General features: G+C 34.4%; 1 protein-coding gene across 1 annotated transcript in view; it reads right to left on the bottom strand.

Annotated features, from left to right (window-relative positions):
* beat-IV (beaten path IV) overlaps positions 1 to 9,737 on the bottom strand; it is a 207,999-nt gene extending 198,262 nt beyond the window's left edge. Inside the window, exon 1 of the mRNA XM_073960365.1 lies at positions 9,258 to 9,737. The gene's annotated coding sequence lies outside the window, so the exon portion shown is untranslated. The remainder of the gene's footprint in view (positions 1 to 9,257) is intronic.
* Between the last annotated feature and the right edge of the window lie 13,047 nt (positions 9,738 to 22,784).

Below are 22,784 nucleotides of genomic sequence, written 5' to 3'. Positions count from 1 at the left end.
AAACTGACAAAAAAGTGAAAATTGCATTAGTTTATAAAATTTATTGTTTTCTTAAGATGTTAAGAAAAGTATTATAAAAATATTTTGATTGCTTGTAACCATATTTTATTTATCTTTTATATTTTATGCGAATTGTCGTAGTTTGGTGTGTGAAAAATAATAAGGACACTTCATGACATCTTTTAATAAGAACCAAACTTGAAAGAAATTAATGCAGGTTTTTACTAAATAATGGTAGATAAAGTGTTTCAGTGCCATTAATACTTTGTAGACGATCCTTTGTTTTCTAAAACGGAAGCGCATCGTCTGGGCATCGAGTCGACCAAATTTTGGCACTTCTCTACTGGTATCGCGTCCTACACAACCTGTATAAGTTGCCAAAGGTCGCCATAATTTGATGGACACTTTCCCCTGCTTGATTTTTTAACTTCATTCCACAACATTTTTCAATCGGGTTCAAATCAAGGGATTGTATGGGTCATTCTAACAACTTAACTTAATTATCCTGGAACACCTTTTTTCATTTTGCCGTCATTTTTGGGTCATTAACCTTGCTGATGACTCATTTGAGAGGCACACCCCTTCAGCATACGGAAGAATTATATTTTTCAAAATTTCAGTGTATCTGGTGATTTCAAAACACTTTGAATACTGTATAGAGACCCCACAGCATAGTAAGAAAATGAGCCCACACCATGCTGTTACCTCCTGCCATATTTAGCCGCCTTCAGAGTATATTTTGGGTTATATGATTGATTTTTAGGTCTTCAACCCTGATAAACTCTTATCGGAACAAAAAAATATATTTGGTTTCATCAGACCAAAGAATGGTACGCAATTTTTCTTTAGACCAAGCGATGTGATTTCTAGCAACCTGTATTACTTGCTGAATATTTTATACCCTACACCACTAAGTAGGAAGTGTATAATTTTTCGATTAAAATGTTACTTTTCTGACACTGTGAGCTCTAATGTGGCCACCACAGGGTGTTTTAGGAGCTGTTGATACGTCAAAATTAATATTTAAGTAGTTTTTTATTTGTAAAGATGGTAAAAAGGATCTTTTTTAATCATCGAATAGCGCATTTATTATTACAGGTGCAATTTTGGATTTCTGCTACGACTTTTATATTTGATGTTTACTTAGCTGCATCCTCCACCATTGTTTTTAAAGATTCTAAGCTTTTTCTGTAATTTTTCTGTATGAATTTCCTTCTTTATGTAAACATTTAATGATTTCTAGTATAGCGTGATAATAATGCGTATTCTTACCCATATTTGCAAAGAAAAACTAAAAATGCCGGTAGATTTAACATTTAATGAATAGAAATTAATTCATTTTAAACTTTTACTTACAGGAAAGAATCGCAAAAAAATAATATCAATTTATTTTTACTAAAACAAAATACTGTCCTTATTATTTTTCACAGCAGAAATCACGGATTTTACGAAAAAATATTTGTTTTGTTATAAAAACTAAACAGAAAGAAAACAAAATCGTAACGGGATTTCTTATTGCAATACATGTACATTTCAAAAACAAATTTCCATCGCAAATTCTTCCATTTTACACATTATAGGAGCGACCAAAAGTTGTGAATGTCACTGTCCTTATTATTTTTCACACCACTGTATATAAAAAAGGATGATGTTAGTTACTACGCTTATAAACTCAAGAACGGCTGAACAGATTTTGACAATTCGCACCAATTCGGAATGGTCTCATGGGCAGAAAAAGGATTAAAACCTAAAAAAATCGCGAAAATTTGCGAAAATTTTGCAAAAATATTTTTTCAATAAAGTCAATTTTTCCACAAATTTCTATCGAGCTTCGCGTTTGGAGTAAATCTTGGCACTTATTTGGACAGTTTTTGGCGAAAATTGTATTTGCACTACTGTGAGGGTCCCATTGTACGCCTCTGTTTTGTCAATTCACAATCAAATCGTTTTTTAATTTATTTTCAAGCGTCTTTTAGGAAATTAACAGCGAACAAATTGTTAAAAGGGCTTAGTTTAGAGTTTGTAAAGATTAGTGGTGGTTTCGGTCAGATACCGATTGAAGATGTTAATGCCAAAAGTGGTTTCCACAGTTTTGAGGAAAAAGGTACAAATCCACAAAAATGGGTGGGTTAATTGAAACATCAAGAGCTCCGAGGTAATTTCATTGGAAGTGAAGTTGTGGCATATATGTATACTTTAAAACCGTAGGTAAAAACATCTTCGAAAAGATAAACTTCCGATGTATGCGGTATAATATTTAAGCTGTACCAGATATATTTTGATACTGTTTAGATTATGTCATGATACAAAAAAATGATGCCCCCCACTGTAAAAGGAGTATGAATTCAATCAATTTAGTTCCCGCAGAGCTGGAAGGCAATTACAAATGTACATTGGTACTGTTGGTACACTGTATGTATGTCATTCGAAAATAGGGATGATATTGAAAATTGGAAAAAACAAGAAATCGGAGGTACTGGAGTTTTTTGGTCGAATTATCTAACAAATATTCTTTATCGGCGACATAAGTAGGTAAATACTTATTAAATCGTTAATTAGTTTGTGATATTAATTTGACTATGTTATTAACGTCGAAATTAAATATAGGGTGACCAAGTAATCGACAACAGTCACGTGTTAGTGTGACAAGACTTCAAGCATCCGAAACACACAAAAAACGGCAACTAATAGAATAGCTCTGTCCATGTTACCAGAGCCATTGCATCTAATACCGAATTTGCAGTGCATGTAGAATTCGGGAGATCACATTAAATAGAGGAAGTCAGAAAAAATAAGTAAAAAGCGTTAAGTTTGGCCGGGCCGAACTTTTTATACCTTCACCATAAACTATTCTGAACTAAAACGGAATAATTATATTCTTTCCTGTCCACAATTTTAGACGAAGATATTTTGTGCCTTCTAATACCTAAATAAGGTAAAAACAAGTAAAAAAGTATCAGTCGGCAAAAATGTTGATTAGGATTTAATATCAAAAAGTTTTGCGGAGGAGATACTAAAAAGAATGGATCTCCAGCCACTACATATGGTACATAGGGGTTTTAAGAACTTCAGGGATGTTTGCTCAAGAAGTATGAACTTGCCCCTGAAACAACTTTTACCATCGCAATTGAGGCAGCAATTGCAAGTTGCTTCAACAAAAATCAAAGTGATTCGAAAGCAGGTCTTAAATTGAACATTTATCCGAAATTTTGAGTGGGAAGTACCGGATGGAGTGGACAAATATAGTCCATATTTGAACCTGATCTATATCTGGTAGATATATTAGGATGTGTAAAGTATGGACCAACTCGGCCACTCTTCAAGAGTTATCGTACGCACAATTTTTCCGAACATTTTTGAACTTTTGTGGGGGAGGTACCTGAAGGAGTGGACCGATATGGCTTATTTTCGAACTTAAACTATAGTTTGGACAAAATATGACTAAGGCCAAACTTTGGATCGAATCGGCAGACCTGTTCGAGAGTTATTTTGCCCTCCAACCTCCTCACACGGTGTCATAGGGTTTTTTTGCAACTTTCAGGCTATTTTCTCAGGAAGTATGGACTTGCCCCTGATGAAACTTATACCCGTCGTATGGAGGGCAGTGAATACAAGTTGCTAAGCAAAAATCAAGCGGTTCATCCTTCGAGAGTTATCGTGCGCTCCAGCCAGCCAGACAGACAGACAGACGACGGACATTGCTCAATCGACTCCAAATTGTCTGAAACACATTTCGTCCAAACATACTTGGGGTCTAAAACCATTATTTCGATGAGGCACATTTTGCCCGTATGAAAGTGTATATACCCTTCATAGCCTAAAGGCTGAGGGTATAATTATTCGATTTTATAAAAAGGAAAGGAACAAATGGAATAATTCGGATTACAAAAAAATATTCGAATTACAAGTAAAATAAGTCGAATTACAAAAGGAATAATTTGAATTACAAATATAATAATTCAAATTACTATCAGATAAATTCAAATTACAAATGGAATAATTCAAATAACAATTGAAATGTTTCGAATTACAAAACAATTCTCGAATTACAAATAAAATGTTACGAATTAAAAATGGAATTCTCGAATTACAACTAAAATGATTCGAATTGAATCCGAAAAGGTGTAGATATATAAATATGTAGATGGGTCATACATTTTTACACGGAAAACTAAAAACGGGCAGCAACGCGGACCGGGTCAGCTAGTATTAATATATTAACATTTGCAATTGCTTTTTCAATGCGAATTATTGGGATTTATATTCCTTCAGTAGTTGTCTTCTAACTGTATAAAATGTGTTTTTGATATCACAAAAGGTAAAAAAGATATCACAAAAATACCAGCAAAATTTGGAGGAAGGGGTTCCATGCGTTATTTCATGGTATCTTTTGCATTGGTTCAAACGAAGTCATGAAAGATCCGATCTTTTCATTAGCATTTGAACCAATGCAAAGGAAAGTCGTGAAAGATCCCGATCTTTTCATTAGCATTTGAACCCATGCAAAGGAAGTCGTGAAAAGATCCGATCTTTTTCCATCAGCATTTGAACATATTCCAGCGATGCAATAGAGATGAATTTTGTGTTTTATTTATACACATTTTTCTAAATATATAAGATTAATTACACTGTGCTACAAAAGTGGACAAAATTTTTTGCAAGGGTTCTGTTGCATAAACTCGGTAGTGTGGGAGTCCATGGAAGACGAAAATACCTTTGGTTTCTTTGGGTCACTTCGTTTTTTGATTTTATAACGGAAAATGTAGTGAAAAACGGGGTTTCTTGGATTTTCAATTTAAAACGGACATAACTTCTTGTTTCCACAACGGACATTTACAGCTTATTATTTATTTAAAAGGTGAGAATCATCGCTTTCGAACAAACCATAATTTTTAAAAATCGGGTAACAAATGGTACAGTTATAGAGATTTAAGGGTGACAAAAACGCATTAAAAACAGGAAAATGGGTTTCCTGCTGCTCTAGGCTGCGTAGAAGACACCAATCTGCGTAATAATTTATATTTTTTCATTTGAAAGAGGAAATAAGTTAGAGGATAGCGAAGCCGCCCCACAGTCGATGTGTCTGAGGAGCCTTCCTAAACCAAAGGCGAAACATGCATGATTGTGTGGGTTCGTATCGTCGGCTTTCCTTTTTCAAAAAGCATCTTGGTCAGTAAGCTCGTCTCTAACGAGAAATTAATTAAATAAATTAAATTTAGTTAGCTTTACAAAATGGGTAAAACCAATGAAATCGGTTGAAAAATGCGTGAGTTATGTCATCTTTAGTGTTTTAACATTTTTTCCTTTATAAAACATTGGTATCTTGTGCGTAATTGTTAACTAGACAAATTCAAACTACAATCATACGCACCAAGGTACCAAATTTTATAAAGGAAACCCCAGAAAGTTAAAACACAAAAAATGCCATAACTCACGCATTTTTCAGCAGATTTTATTGGTTTTCCCCATTTTGTAAAGCTTGATAGAAGTAAATAATTAAAAAATTCTTGATAAAAGTAAATAATTATGCAGTTTGGTACCTTCTACGCAGACTAGAGCACCAGGAAAAATATTTTCCTGTTTTTAATGCATTTTTGTCACACTTAAATCACTATAACTTAAACATTTGTTACCCGATTTTTAAAAATTATGGCTTTTTCGATAGTGATGTTTTTCATATTTTTTTTAAATTAAAAATTATCTGTATATCCATTGTATTTTCGTTGTGGAAAAAAGAAGTTATGTCCGTTTAAAGTTGAAAATCCAAGAAACCCCGTTTTCCACTACATTTACCTTTATAAAATCAAAAACGAAGTGACCCAAAGAAACCAAAGGCATTTTCGTCTTCCATGGACTCCCACAAAACCGAATTTATGCATCAGAACCCCTGCAAATTTTCACTGTAGCACAGTGTTATTTACAATAGGTTTGATGTTGTCGGAGACTCGAAATCACAACCAACGTTGTAACAACTCTCGTCGTAATGATAATGTCATTGCAAAGGGAAATGACATGCCAAAGCATTGGTGAAAATGACATGTCAAAGCATTGGTGTAAATGACATGCTTTGGATCCAAAAATGAATAGCATCTTTTGGGGTCCACGCTCATATAAAATTCATCAATGAAGATGCTAAAAAGATGACATTCCAGGTCACTTGCACCCATGATTGAATGACATCTTTGGCATCGAACATTTTGCTGGATACCTACCAAAATTATTTTTCCCAATACCCTGAAAACACAAAACCGCATGCGTCCGCTATCATACCTATGACAAAACTGCCAACTTTTGGGAGATGATAGATCTTCATTAAACTCACAATTGTGCCTTTAACGGATTTTATCTAGCACTTGCACTTTGCGAGAATATCGGCGCTGGCGTAGCCACCCAAGTGGCGAGGGCGCCCCATGTTACCATATACGTTTAGAAGCGATATTATGCCAAAACATTTTGTTATACGACAGTTCTGGAGTGTGCATGGTGAGATTTTGACATGCTACCTGTCTCGTAAGTTCTTGGATCTGATAAATATCTCGGCCTCATGTATCCTGTACCATTTCTGTCCATAAAAATACCTCCAGGGCAATACAAAACACCTTCTACATTTTGGGTCAACTTTTTCGTATAAGGGCATAATTTCTATTATTTTCCTTCTGGTGATCAATAAAATTTTTTCAAGTCATATAACTAAAAATATTGATTTATATCGAGGAGAAATACTCGGTTTCACTACTCCAAAAACATAACCACACATTTTTTGAATAATTTCTATGAAAAATTCCATTTTTCCTGGAAATTACTGTTTTCCAAAAATTTGCCTATTTTGGTATACCGGTATTCTTGGTATATATCGGAGGTGTTTGTATAGATTTATCGCTGTCAAGTCTTTTTTATCATCTGTTGATGAGCTCTAGCAGATGTTGTCCTTGCATCCCCTTCCCATCTTGGCGATCTTAGTTCTTTTTAAGCGGTATCCAGCCCCAGTTTTAGATATTGTGATGTTTCTATGTTTATTTTTGGACCTCGACGTACCCACAATTTTCAAAAATTACCATTTTAGCAAAGCGTTGATAAAAATTTCTGGTCATAATTTAAGTTTTTCTTAAAAAATTAGACATGTCTGGATTTCGGCATACTTGTCTATCAAAAGTAAACATATGTGGGATAAAACGTACTCATCATGAAAGCTTTTTGTCCCCTTCTTCTGATTAAAAACAATTTGATGCCAATCAATACAAAAAACTCGTCAAAAATGAACTAATAAATATTTGTACCACGGAGTTGCAAATGTTTTGAGCAGGCTAAAACATGTGTTCCTCCGATATTTCACACATTTTTTAAACATAAGTGTTCATAACTGAATAATTCTTTTAAAATCTTGAAAAAAAATGGTCAATAAAAAATCAAATAACAAAAACAAATATATTTCAAAACACAAAATGTCCCTAAAAATAGACTGAATGTGATATAGGCATCTGAGTTGCAAATGTTTTGAGCAGTACTGTACATACAATAGATTTTTTTCCAAAATTTCCTTTCCTTTATATTCGTAAAAGAATAAAATTTTGAATTTTTTTCCACATAATTTTGCCCATTCCGATTGTTGAACATTATCCGACCATTACCAAGCTTAACAAGCATTTTCCTCTCTGGGAGCCCTATTAACCGACAAAATTTCGTGACGATCCTATCAAAATTGCGACCTATAGCATGATTACAAAAAATGGAAAAACGGGATGCACCACCGACTTTTGCGACATCTCCGTTGTTTGCCCACCTACCCCAACATACTTTGCAATAATATAAAAGAAATCTTATCTTCTTGTATCAAGCCCGTCGATAGAAGGAGATAAGATTTCCTTTTGGAATACGCCTACTAGAAGCGGCGATATTCGCATATGAATAAAACTTTGAATGTTCTTCACATACATGTTTTGCCCGTTCCGACCACTGAATATGGGACCACCATTAACCCTCAAAATTTCGTGACGATCCGATGAAAATTGCTACCTGTAGCATGATTCTACAAATGGAAAAAGTGATGTATTAGCGACTATTGCCATATCTCCCTTACTTGGCTACCTACGCCAACCTACATGTAAAGATGGAATTTTCTACATTCATAGTTAGTCTTTGTTTTTGGAAGATCCCCAAACAAATCTGTAATATTCGTCATTATAATTAAAATCCCGAAAATCAAATGTCGGTTTTTATTTGTGACTATTGTGATAGCTTCGTTGTTTGACCACCTACGATAAACTAGTGTACATAGTTAGAAAGGTGATATTTTCTACATTCATTGTCATTGCTTTTGGTATACCTCTTATAGAAACTGAGATATTCGTTTTGGAAAAAACGTTGACTTTTTCTCTAAATAAGTTTTTTCCCCATTCCGAACTCTTAATATTAGGCTTCTTCCCCTCCGTGACCCCCCATCAACACCCAAAATTAGGTGACGATCCGATCAACATTGCGAACTGTAGCGTGATTACAAGGTTTAGATGGCCAGACGGACACACATAGCCAGATCGACTAAGCTCGTCGAGACATTCATTTTGGAATATATATAAGTATATGGTCGTACACATTATTTCGATAAGTTACAAACTTTTTGGCCAAAACCTCCCCACATAGTGGTGTAGGGTATAAAGAGTTAGCTCACCTATTTCGCTGTGTTACCCTCTCCACATTAAGTCCTCTACACAACAGAAGATAATGTAAGGCGAATGTGTCTGAAATTTGAACATGTTTGTTAACCAAATTGAATACATAACTTAAAAATTGATTCTTTTTCGCAAAAGGTGTCTTATCTCTACCAAAACTTTGGAAACTAAAGCCTTAAATAGCTTAAATCGGGCTGTATTGATATCCCGTATAATATAAAACATCAATCGATATTGAGTATTTTCTGGGAGTAAGGCGAACAACATATAAATTTGCAAATTATCGCTAAATTCGGCTGCAATAAAGTTGCATTTAAACCGCAAATACGCCCCCGAAATATAACTTATCCTCACTTGTCCTATTATCATAGTTTATACTCTCATGTTGGCACATTTCTTGGCTATTTACCCATTTAAATGAATCTTTACCATTTCGTTATTTACCCATTTCCCATAAACATTTTGTATCCATCTGTGTTTGTTCATTGTTACACTTTGTTTACTTTGTTTTCAAAATAGTCGGTTTCCTTTACAAAACTATGTTTCGTTGCAATTTCATATTTCTGGTTCTAGTAGTTCAGCATTACTTACCACTGATAAATTTTATTGTAATCCTTAGAGAGATAAATCCTATGTCTTGTCAAAAGGTGGCAACAGCTATAAATTCTTGCAATTCTACGAATTTTATAACCACTTCATATATGTATGTATATTCCATACAATTCCACCCACACCTTCACATACGCGGACACTTTGTTATTATTTTATTTATTAAAGATTTTCAATATCGATTCGATTTTAATCCCATATGCGAATTAAAATTACATTCAACATAATTTTTTTGATGTTTGTAACCTTTCATATTTGCATCTTCCAAACAGGTACAATTCGTTAAATATTTTTTTCTGTTATGTTAACATAACCACATTTTTATTTGAATCATTTCCAGCCACAAAAACATGACAAACTCCAAGCAAACAAACACTTTAACTTCAGACGTCCACCGATGCCGGCATTTTTATTCCGTTATAATAAACATTTCATAACGAGTACCGTTTTGCGACTGAAGTCTGTGCCACAGTTAACATGCAATTTTTATTCCCTGTCGGTGTTGTTGCTATTTTTGACGGACGAGACATACACGCTAAGGACCTACATCAACATCGTGTTTGTTGTCCTCCTTTTCAACAGATGATGAGCAGCAGCACATTTAAAGCTTTTCATCGTTCGACTATTGAGTAAGGCACGAAGTATTTGATGTACAGTATTATCGACGAAGAGTATTGAAATGAGAGATTTCATTGCGCATTGTATTCTCTTAAAGGATTCTCTTTATAAGGACGTTATATGGAGGGGTAGAAAGTTACAATTATTAATACAATTGCAACTCAATGATTCTCTTTCTCTCTCACTATTCATTCACAAAATTATCGAAATATCCTCAGAGTGAATTTCGACATAATATCTGTGGTCATTAATGGTTTACAGGTAGCTTCGATTTGTTGCTGTAGTGTCGCCAAAATTAAATGTGTTTAGTTTATTTATAAGTGGAGCGTTTGAAATGCCATTTCGGGTTTAATGTGACTGGGCACACGTACACGTGTTTACGAAATAATTGGTAGCAAATTAATGATGAAATGCGCATTTAAAGAAAATAGTGACATATTCACAGTATTGGAGAACTAGAATTCTGTAATTTAGCATGTGGTTTTGTCCGAAAATAGGTCTGTTCGTTTACTCAATAATTTGTACAAGTCCAGTAACTTTTTGTAATCGACTAAGGTCTTTTGCATTGTACTGTAGAGTAAACGAACAACATCCAGTAACAATTTGTACAAATTGTATATAAACGAACACACATAATGCTTAAATCATCTGTCAATTTCGATTTCTAAAAACTTAATTTTTATGGAGTGTATATTAAGTTTGCGGATGGCAAAGGGGATTGTACCAAGAAACTGTCCTGATCCGCTATAAAATCAAAAAGACCGGGACTTGTCTTGCTCCCTTAATCATTTCAAGTAGGCACTTTCTCCCCTTGATATCACCTGGGGAACTGCCGTTACACTCGTTAGAGGTAGGAAGCATTCATAAAAGAACGATAAACGCTATCCCTGGGCGTCAGGTTAGTAAACCACCCATATGAAAAACGAAAAACAAGTAAGAAAAGTCTATAGTCGGACGGAGCCGACCATGGGATACCCTATGACCAAAACCAAAAAGTTATCTAGCATGACAAAGACATTTTTGTAGCAGGAAAGGAAAATTTAGTTCACGTAAAATGTAATGAAACCCACTTATGTAGTACTACTACTTCCGTTGTTTAACCGCTACGTTATTGACATTTTTACCAATTTCACACAAAAGTTTCAGTCCATTTAACCCGCTAAGTATTATCTGATCTTCAAGTTTGTTTGTACGCTTCTTCTTCATCATAAACTCAAACTTTGTTTAAAATGTTGCGGGTTATTATTTTGACCTACAGAGCCGCTACAAAATTGGTTAAAATTGAACATTTCACGATCATCACCCAACCTCTTAAATTCGTTACAATCGGTCCATAATTGCGGCCTTAAGCTTGTTTACAATTTTTAATGGACGGACACATATCGCTAAATCGCTTTATCTCGTCGAGCTATGAACATTGGCATACCAAATAAGGGGTCTAGGACGAATATTTCGTGGTGTTACATAAACTTTTGGAGAGGCAATATGTAGCATGGGATAAAAATGTGGTTCTCTACACAGAACCCATTATATATTAGGCAGTAGGCCCGTTATCTAGCAAACAATTTATTGCAATTTACATCAGAGGAAAGGTCAGTAGTTTTTTTTCCATATGTAGGCTACTTTGCGAAATATATATGTCCTCAAGGAATTAAAATATCGACCAAAAATAAAATTTTTATATTTTTCATACAAAAGTAATGGTCCATTTCACCCGCTAAAGATTATCAGATCATCATTCAAAATTGCAGGCATCTTTCTCGACCTATACTCTTACCCGGTGCAAAATTTCGTGACTATTGATGTATAATTGCGACTTCTAGCGAGTTTATTATTACACTACAAACAAATAACGAAATATATTAGGCTGTAACTCTGTTATCTGATCATGATCTGTTATCATCATCATGATGCAGGCGTCAATTGAAAGGTCAAGCGTTCCACTTTCAAGTATATATCACTTGTCCGGAATGTCACTTCCAGAAATTAAGATATAAGCTGTATATTAAAAATCTTCACAATTTTCACACAAAAGTTTTGGTCCATTTAACCCTCTAAATATTATCCCATCGCCATCTCAAATTGCTTCTCCTTTGTGATATACTCTTACCTTATTTAAAATTACCCGTTGATCGGACTATTATTGAGACCTACAGAGCCGCTAGAAAATTGGATAAATATTATGTTTTTGGTCCATTTCACCCGCTAAATATTTCTCGATCATCACCAATAAGAATAGGGATCTATTCCGATCTGAACCCGACCTCCATACAAAATTTCGTGACGATCGGTCCATAATTGCGGCCTGGAGCGTGTTTACAATTTATAATGGACAGACGGACACACATCTCAAAATCGCTTTATCTCGTCGAGAATTTCGCGGTGTTACATGAATTTTCACCAAAACAAACGTATAATACCCCTTTCCACATTGTGGTATAGGGTATAAATATAATACCCTTTTCCACATTGTGGTATAGGGTATAAATACCAATGTCTACAATTTTAGGTGGAGAAGTTTTTTGACAACTGGAAACATCAATTGCCTAATTTTAGCTAATTCGGGCCGTTTTTTGTGGGCTAACCCAAAACGTGGACATATACGAGGGCGGTTCGGAAACTTCTTAGCCTATCATTGAAAGAGAATAGTTAGTTTTTCAAAAATATTTTTGTTTTTCAATATAATCTCCTGAAACTTCAATACACTTAGTCCAACGCTTTTCTAGCAATTCTATACCTTGATTAAAATAGTTTCCCTCAAGGTCTTCAAAATAGTGGTTTACAACTGTAATTGCATCTTCATTTGAGGCAAAAACGCTTGCCAGCAAGGATTTTTTTTAGATTTGGGAACAAGTAAAAGTCACTGGGAGCTAAATCAGGAGAATAAGGTGGGTGGTCAAGCAACTAGTACTTTAATTCGTTGATTTTAGCCATTGTTAAAATACTCTTGTGCGCTGGTGCGTTGTCTTGATGAAAAATTATTTTTTTGTGTTGTAAGCCAGGACGTTTTTCTCGAATTTGTACATTTAATTGATCCAAAAGGTTGCAATAGTACTCTGAATTTATTGTTTTACCCTTTTGCAGATAGTCAATCAATAAAATACCTTTGAAGTCCCAAAAAACCGTTGCCATAACCTTACCAGCCGATTGAATTGTTTTTGCGTTCTTTGGAGCACTTCCTCCAGCTTCAGTCCATTGTTTGGATTGTTCTTTTGTCTCTGGAGTATAGTGGTGCTTAAAATCCATTTTATTTCGCTTAAAACGATCCAAACAAGCTTGAGAAATGTTCATTATTATGCGTTTTGATCGACTGTTAACAAATGCGGCAACCATCTTGCAGAAAGCTTTTTCATCTGTAGTTCTTCATGCAAAATTAAATGGACTCGATCATTTGAAATGCCCATGATATTAGCAATTTCACGCACTTTTATTCGTCGATCATTTAATACCATATCATGCACTTTGGCTACAATTGCTGTTGTTGTTGCCGTTTTTGGACGTCCACTACGTGGTTCATCTTCAATGCTTGTACGACCACGTTTAAATTCAGCAACCCAATTTTTTACTGTTGCATATGAAGGACCACTTTCACCTAACACATTCACCATATCATTATGAATTTATTGTACCGATAAACCTTTTTTATGTAAATATTTAATGACAGCACGCATTTCTAATTTTTCCATTGTAAAAAAATTGCGGATGGGTCTTTTTTGAACACCTGTTTCTATATGAAGGAGTTGCCAGATCGAAACAAAATTTAACATGTGTTTATAACAGAGATGGAAGTTTCCAAAACACTTAACGTTTTTCTGTTTATACCGCGCTTTTTGTGCTAGGCTAAGAAGTTTCCGAACCTCGTATATCCACAATTTTTGGCAGATACGCTTGTTTATCAGCATGAACCTTAAATACCAAATTAGAGCCAATTAAAGCCGAATATGTAAAAAATAACTTCCGAATACCTCAAATTAGGCGGTACCGGTATATGGGGGCTATACCAAAACGTAGGCCAGTGTTCACAATCTTTGGAAGTTTGACCAGAGCGATCCTTAAATGCAAACCCAGTAAAATCTTCGATGCAAAATCATTTTAACCAATGCATTGACATGTCATTTTCACCAATGCTTTGGCATGTCATTTTAACCATTAATGCATTTTCACCCATTCTTTGACATGTCATTTTAACCAATGCTTTGACATGTCATTTTCACCAACCCCTTGGCATGACATTTTCATGTCTTCTTTGGAAAATAGAAATGCTCTATTGAAATATGGACAAACAAAACTCTTTATTAAATCAAACGAATTCACGAAATAACTACAATTAATTGAGCAGCAAAAAGTTTACATCCAAAATTGCAATCCTCCGTTCTCCGCAACTGATATTCTTTCATCTTACAAAAGGCTTTTTCTATTATCTTCCCATCTCCAGTTCAAATTTCGACATGGACTCCAAATGTGCTCCTTTAAGTATTTTTAATTCGTAAATTACTTTTATTTTATAATTTTCTTATTTTATAACCACATTTTGGGAATTTATACTCTTTTGTTTAGTGACGAAAATATGTAGGGATCTACAACCCTGCTTGCTTTAGCGATCTCTAAGAACAAAATGTAACGAACGGAGAGGAGAGACTTTTTCTGGAAAATACCATTTATGCTTAATTAATTTATTTTTAATTGTTTCTTTCCCAAAGTCGTTTCTTCCTTATTTTCAGATTCTTGTTCCTTTTCGTTTCGGACTTTTTTTCAAATTCCAAGAAGCGAGATTTGATTGATTTCGTTCTATGTATGTCAGTTTTAGAACAGACAAGGGAACTTTTAAAATAGCAATGTGTGCAGTCCGATTCTATTTTTAGCTCGATGATTGGAACTTCATTTTTATTGCAGACATTTCGAGCTTCATCCAATACCAACTGTTTAGAAGTTTTAGATGTCTGATATGCAGGAAATATAAGACAACATCACGACGACAGTTCTAACAACTTTGGTCTGTTCCAGAACCTGCAAGAATCTACTAATTTTTGCTACGATAACCATTTTTCCTTTATGTCATCGGAAAAAAATAGTAAAAATTAGTAGATTTTTGCAGTACTGGAACATACCAAAATGAAAATAAACAGGTGTGTAAATAAAAACACAAACATCATCTCTATTGGAATGATGGAATGAATACAAATGCTGATGAAAAGATCGGATCTTTCACGACATCCTTTGCATTGGTTCAAATCCTAATGAAAAGATCGGATCTTTTACGACTTCCTTTGAACCAATGCAAAACATGACATGAAATCACGTCATCGCAAAGAACCCCTTCCTTCAAATTTTGCTGGGAAATTATTATAATTTGGTATAAAGATATTGTTGAAAACGTCAAAATACCCGAATTCGGGAGGTATCGTTATATGGAGACTATACCAAAACATGGACATATGTTCATAATTGTTTGTAGATAAGTTATTTCACCCCTTCGAACCCTGAATGCCAAATTATAGCAAATTCGGTCTAAAAATATAGCTTAAAACGTAAAAGATTTCAAATGGGAGTGTACAGTTATATGGGGCTTTTCCTAAACGCGGACATATGTCCCCAATTTTTGGTATATAGACCACTTGGAATACTAAATGCGAAAAATTGCTAATTTGATCGGAAAATGTAACTAAAAATTACAAAATACCTGATATCGGCGGTTCCGTTATGTGGGAGATATACCAAAACGTGGATCTATGTCAACATTTTTTGTGAAGAACCTCAAATGCCAAATTAAAAATCCCTAAAGTCGGAAGGTACCGGTATATGAGACCTATACCAAAATATGGACCTATGTTGATAATTTTTGGAAGCGAAATTTTGACCACTGGGAACCTTAAATATCAAATTACAGCTAGTTCGTACACACAATGATGCTAAACACCTCAATATACCTAAAATCCGTAGGTCTTGTTATATGGGGCTATAACAAAACGTTGACCGTTCCTGTCTATGGAAAAAATAAATGCGAGTGCAAAAATAACGTTCCATTACAACAGACGAACAGAGGGACATGGCTCTGACCATTGCCCTGATCATGAATATATCAAATATTGTCAATTATTTCATATTCCATTTCAAAAAAAGATTACATTTTTTGCGCTACATCAATGATTTTTGGTACATACGCTAAGAAAAAATTCGCCACTACGAATCTGCTCGCGAGCCAATTTTTGGTTGGTGCGGACAGAAGTCACGGCGGTTCTATTTCGTCTTTTAAGAAAAAAATATATTTTTACTAGCAAAGTGCCCGCTACTTCGTATGCGGAAAGGATATAAAAGACACATAACCAATATTTAATATGGGAATGGTGAACACTGCGAATTTTGTTGTACTAATACCAATTTTAATTAATATTTATTTTTATTTAAGTTTTATTCGTACCACTTTAGTTCGATTTTCAAATCAGCCATATCTGACCCCTACACTTGAACAGCGAGGCACATTTGTTGAGGTATTTTAATAAAGGGATCGCTGTCCCCAGAAGAAAAAACATTATTCTAAAAAATACACGCAATACCAATTTTAGTACCATGTAGGACATTTTCGTAGTAGGTATTTCCAATACGATTTTAGCCCTTAGCGACCTTCATGCCAAATATCAGATTTTGTACGCATTTCAAGCAAAAAATCATTCATGCTATTCCAATATGGTACCAAATTTAATACTTTTTGTACACCTGGGTATCAGGGACGTACGCAGGGGGGGGGGCACGGGGGGCCCGGGCCCCCCCCCCGAAATGGTTTGGTCGAAAAATTTTTTTAAGCTACTGTAACTAGTTATTATATTTTTTGCTCATAAAAATGTTTGTATATTTGAAGATTTCAAATTAAAACTTATATTTTCTTAAGTTTTTGAACAGAAAATTTACATCATTAACAAGTTTTGTAAGAAAATATTTTAAAAATTTTTGTTTGTAAGCTGTTTTTGAGAGAAACTTCCAATAAAATCTGAATTACTTCTTCATGTCATATCATACCACTATCAAAAGCTAATTCCTTAATGAATATACCCCATGTCTATTATTTATTCGAACTGTATAGATCTCTCGAGGCTTAAAACTCATCCGGTTATAACAAAAATAACGAGTTCAGTATTATGGGAATGGAAATATATAAAAAGAATCTATTGAATAAAATGTATGAAGGGTCGGTCCTTCGTGGACTACATATTAAAAGCCAATTAGAAATTTGTTTTACTGCCATCGCCAAAATTTTGTTATTCTGTTTTAGACAAATTTGTTGCAAAACAGTATGAGAAAATAATGAAGACACATGAATTTTTGTGCGTCACTTGATATTTACTTATCATTACCGAAGTATAATTGTAACCTCAGACTATAGATTACGAGATTATATACACTAGGATTGTATAGATTTCATCAAAATAATGATTTAAGACTTCACATATATTTGGACGATATTCGTTTCAGCCAAGATGGAAGTACTTACCACCGTCCGTCCGTCTGTATCTCTGTTTGTCTGGCAGGTTGGAACTCATGATAACTCTCGGTCCAAGTTATGGATCTCGTAATGTTTTGTTCAAATTAAATTTAAGTCATATCGGTACCTCCGCCATAAAAGTTCAAAAATGTTCACTAAAATGGTCGAAGGGACTAACCGATTCGGTCTAAAATCGAACCTAATATGGTTCGCAAGATTACTTCCAAAAGTACATCAAGGTCCAAGAGAATATGTTTGGACAACATCTTCAGATCTCTTATATAAGTCTAACATAACTGCAGTTTAAAGACTGTTCGATGATTCTTTGGACATTTTGTAGTCTTGTTTTCGTGGACAAGTTTATGCTTCCTGACAAAACTCTAAATACTACGGTGGCCAACTAAACAGCTTATGGGCGCGGTAACTATCGAGAGGAGTGTCTCTCAAATAATTATTAGTGAATAATTATGTGGGGTTCAATAAGGACCGATTGTTATTTGTCAAAACTATATAGAACTAAGTCTATCAAAGTATTTGTCATCGAGTCCAAAAACTTCTAACCGTACAATTAAGAAAACAAATTATAACGCTTCTTTTGTAACCTAATATTAAAAGTAAAAATAATCCTGGTATCAGAATCTATCTCTTTCGGTAAATAACACTGTGCAACATTTTTAAGGTAATCTTGTACAAATAATTTGAAGTGAGGATTTTTTGAAAGTACAGACCCAAAGTACAAAAGCCCTAGTTCCGTTTTGTTGAGTCCGATACAGCTTGGATTTTATGGCCCCATCTAAACATTGTTAAATATCGACTTTTTAAACAACTCGGGGCTATATCTCTGAAACCAATGCAAATCATCTTCTGACAGGAACTCGGACAAAAATATATATGGGAGCTATATCCAAATCTGACCCGATTTCGATATATTTTGGCACATTTATTTGTAGTCCAAATTCCGTCACATATTCCGAATTTGGAGTCTGTATCCGTAACCGTTCTTCAGATATTTTCATACAAAATCTAAATTTTTGGAGGTACCTCCGGTTCTGATGCTATATCTCCGGATCAGGGCGGAATTTCAAAACTTTTCATAGCCTATGTTACTATCAGGCCTTGTAGTGATATACTCTGAAAATTTCAGGAAGATCGGTTAAGCGGGTTTTGAGTCCATAAACTTCAAACAAATAAACAAACATACAAACAGTTTTCTACTTTATATATCGACACCTCCAAATAATAGTATGCTAAGTCTATAAAGTGAGTTTTGCAGGAGAAGCTCTCAAAGTGTGGAAATTTTTTTGAACTTCAGTACTATGCTAAGTAAATATTTGTTTATAACTTCTGTTCGGATTGTCCGATTATTACCAAAATTTGACAGAATTTAAGTTAAATGACGTTAAATATAAAAATGTAAAGAACTTGAAAACATGCTAAGTCGACTTAGCATACTATTGTTTGGAGGCGTCGATATATAGATCTAAAAATTCCACAATTTGTATACATTTCGCACCATATCTCCAAAACTGTTAAATATTTCTTAATGTTTTCATTTGGAAACATATCAACGACGACGACAGCCGATATTAGGCTAAGATCATCGAAATAGTGAAAATCTTGCTATAGCAAAGACAACGGCAATTCTTTGTTGTTGTAAAATTCTGCGATAAAACATAACGTGGACCTATATGATTAAAAACTTCAATATACTTCAATAAATTTTACATGGCGACATGGCGATGTTCGGTAACATGGCCCGATATTGTCTATTTTCAATTCTAAATATCCTACTCTGTGAATATTTAAAATTGTATCCTTATCCCAATTTACATTAAACGATTTTTCTTGCGGCAATTTTCCTCGTTATACCCTCCACCATAGTATGGAGGGTATATTAAGTTTGTTTTTCCGTTTGTAACGCATTGAAATACTCATTTGCGACCCTATAAAGTATATATATTCTTGATCAGGGTAAAATTCTGAGTCGATCTGTGCACGTCCGTCCGTCCGTCCGTCCGTCTGTGGTAATCACTCTAGCATACACAAAATTGGAGATAGGACGCTGAAATTTTGGGAAAATGCGTCTTCTGTTTGCAGGCATATCAAGTTCGATGATGGGCTATATAGGTCCACGTTTTGGTATAGCCCCCATATAACGGTACAACCGATTTACGGTATTTTGACGTTTTTAGCTACATTTTCAGACCGATTTAGCTATAAATTGACATTTAGGGTTCTTAAGTGTCAATAAACTTATATAACAAAACTAGTGGACATAGATCAATGTTTTGGAATAGCCCCCATATAACATTACCGCCCCATTTCAGGTATTTTGACGAGTAAAGTCGCATTTCTAGACCGAATTAGCTATAATTTGATATTTAGGGTTCTTAGTGACCAAAAAACTATTATTCGAAAAAATTATGAACATAAGTACATGTTTTGGTATAGCCCTATATAACGGTACCTCCTGATTTTCGGTATTTTGAGATTTTTACCTACAAGTTTTAACCGAATTAGCTGTAGTTTGAACATTTGACATTTGAAGTTCTTAGTGGTCACCACACCTCTCCACCAAAATTGTCTGAAATTTTGGGAAAATGCGTATTTTGTTTGCAGGCAGGTCAAGTTCGATGACGGGCTATATCGGTCCACGTTTTGGTATAGCCCCCATATAACGGTACCCCCCGATTTGCGGTATTTTGACGTTTTTAGTTACATTTACATACCGATTTTGCTATAAATTGACATTTAGGGTTCTTAAATATCAATAAACTTATATAACTAGAGGACATAGGTCTATGTTTTGGAATAGCCTCCATATAACGTTACCGCCAGATTTCAGGTATTTTGACGTTTAAATTCACATATCTAGACCGAATTAGCTATAATTTGATATTTAACCGAACTAGCAGTAATTTGACATTTGAAGTTCTTAGTGGACACCTCTCCATATAAAATTGTCAACATAGGTCCATGTTCGGATATAGCTCCCATATAACGGTACCTCCCACTTTTTAGTAATTGTAGTGGTCACCACACATCTGCATCAACAATTTTCAACATAGCCCTAATATAACAATACTTCCCGATTTTCGGTACTTTGAGGATTTTACTTAAAATATTTAACCGAACGTAGGTCCAAGTTTTGGTATAGCCCCAAAACAAACTTCCCGATTTTCCGTACCTTAGCTTTATTTTTTGGACGAACTTTCTGTAATTTGAAATTTAAAAGCCAACAAAAATTCCAATTACCTCCGAACTAGCTGTTAATGACATTTGAAGTTCCCACGTTATGTACCGATTTTCGGTATTTTGAGGATTCTAGCTACAATTTTTAACCGAATTAGGAGTTATTTGACATTAAAGGCTCCCATCAAAAACTGTCAACATAGGTCCATGTTTTATTATAACCACTATATAACGGTACCTCCCAATTTCTAGCCCACCAAAAATTGTCAACATACATAGTTAGATATAGGCACCATAAAAAAGGGCCTACCGAATGAAACATTTTATGTACATTATCTGACATTTTAACGTACCCACTTAAAGTTGGGGACAGGAATGAAAACTAATTATTCCATTTTAGTTCAGAATATTTTATGGTGGAGGGTATGAAAAGTTCGGCCCGGCCGAACTTAACGCTTTTTTACTTGTTCTCTTTTAAACTTGCCTCTTGCGTTTATACAGGCAATTCTGTTTCTGTAAGTTTTGTTTTCAAAACAATGAAAATAATGTCAAAAACGAAAAATATAAAAGGAATTGCCTGAAAATTGCCGGTACGAGCAATTTTTTCCACTTCCATACCTCTAACGTGTCTCTCCTACAAACTGAGACTTGCCGCAAGTAAACTCGCCTAATGTAAATTGGGACTAAATTTTCTGAATTCTTTCTATTGAATTTATATACTTTGTACTATTATTTCATATTAAATATGGAATAGAATATGTGCCAAAATTTCCAGTCCATCGGACAAAAATTTACCGAGATATGAGCTTTCGAAGGGAAACATTTATTGTGTTTTGTATGTAGCATAGAAACTAAAAACGTCTTTTCCTCGAAGTGGCACTTTATATATTTTTGTGGGACTATTGTACACATAAATCATGTGCTTAACCGAGAGAGTCTTAAAAAAACTGCTGACGGAGTCAGAAAAATATCAATTTTGTACGGTGTTTTGTTTTTGTTAAAATCGAAATTTTGATTTGAACTGTTCAAAATTTTTAAAATTTGATTTTTTAAATTCCTTTTCGATAATGGACAAGATTATTAGGTACGTAATGATCCCACAAAAATATATGCTGATCGGTTTATTCTTTTTCAAACTACAGTGCCGCAAACTGCTTTAGTGAAAACAGTGTTTTATAAGCGGGCATATGAATGTAAGATTTTTCAAAAAAAAAAAAGAAGGAAACAAGGTTTAATAGATTTTTTATAAAAAATTTATGAAAATGGCTTTTCTCATGCTTATAAGTGGTCATAACCCCTTAAAATAGCTTTACGTAACGCTACACAACATTTGAATTTTTCATGATTTTTGGTCAAGTTGTGCCCCCCCCGAAATGAAATCCTGCGTACGTCCCTGCTGGGTATAACCTTAAAAAAAAATACCATCCGCGATTCTCATTTCCAACTCTATCAGTTCCCCCAAACCCAATTACAGAACTTTGCATATATATGTACGAATTTCCGAATCCTCCTCCCAATATATCAAAATTCCTGCTAACTCCTTTACACAATAAGAAATTGTACCAAATACCATTTAGAACTTTCCATGTCTTAACTCTACATATCAACAATGCCTCTAAGAACAAATTTTAGAATTCCAGCTCTGTTCCAGAATTCCAGGCTTGCATACCTTTGCACCACGGTGGCACCCATTAGTACCATTTAGTAATTTTCGCATACTTATGGTACGTATTTCGACAACCACATATATCAACCCTATACTAACAATAATACCAAATAATAACAGTCATCTTAATTCCAAATCTCGCGATTCCAGATCTATACGTTCGTCCAATACCACATTGTACCAAACTTAGTACCATTTAGTAATTTTCGTACCCATAAGTAAGATTTTTCCAAAACTACCCCAATCATTCACTTCAACAGTAATCTTAATTACAAATTTCAGGATTCCACGGCTATGCCTTCACCCAAATCCAAATTGTACCAAATGTAGTACCATTTAGTAGTTTTCGAACCCATAACTATGAATATCCAAAACTACTTTAATCGTGTACTCCAACAGTAATCTTTATTCTAAATTTCAAGAAACTGTGGGGACTACATTTGCAATATTCTTATCAAATAATTCAAAATTGCAAGTACTACAATCCTATAAATGATTTTTTGAAAACCCTGTTTGCGGAACGCAACTTGAAAAAATGTCAAAAAACACTGGAAAT

Source organism: Musca autumnalis, unplaced genomic scaffold (assembly GCF_047663935.1).
Source record: "Musca autumnalis isolate F117 unplaced genomic scaffold, ASM4766393v1 scaffold_1, whole genome shotgun sequence".
Taxonomy (NCBI): domain Eukaryota; kingdom Metazoa; phylum Arthropoda; class Insecta; order Diptera; family Muscidae; genus Musca; species Musca autumnalis.
This window is presented reverse-complemented; position numbering and strand designations above follow the sequence as displayed.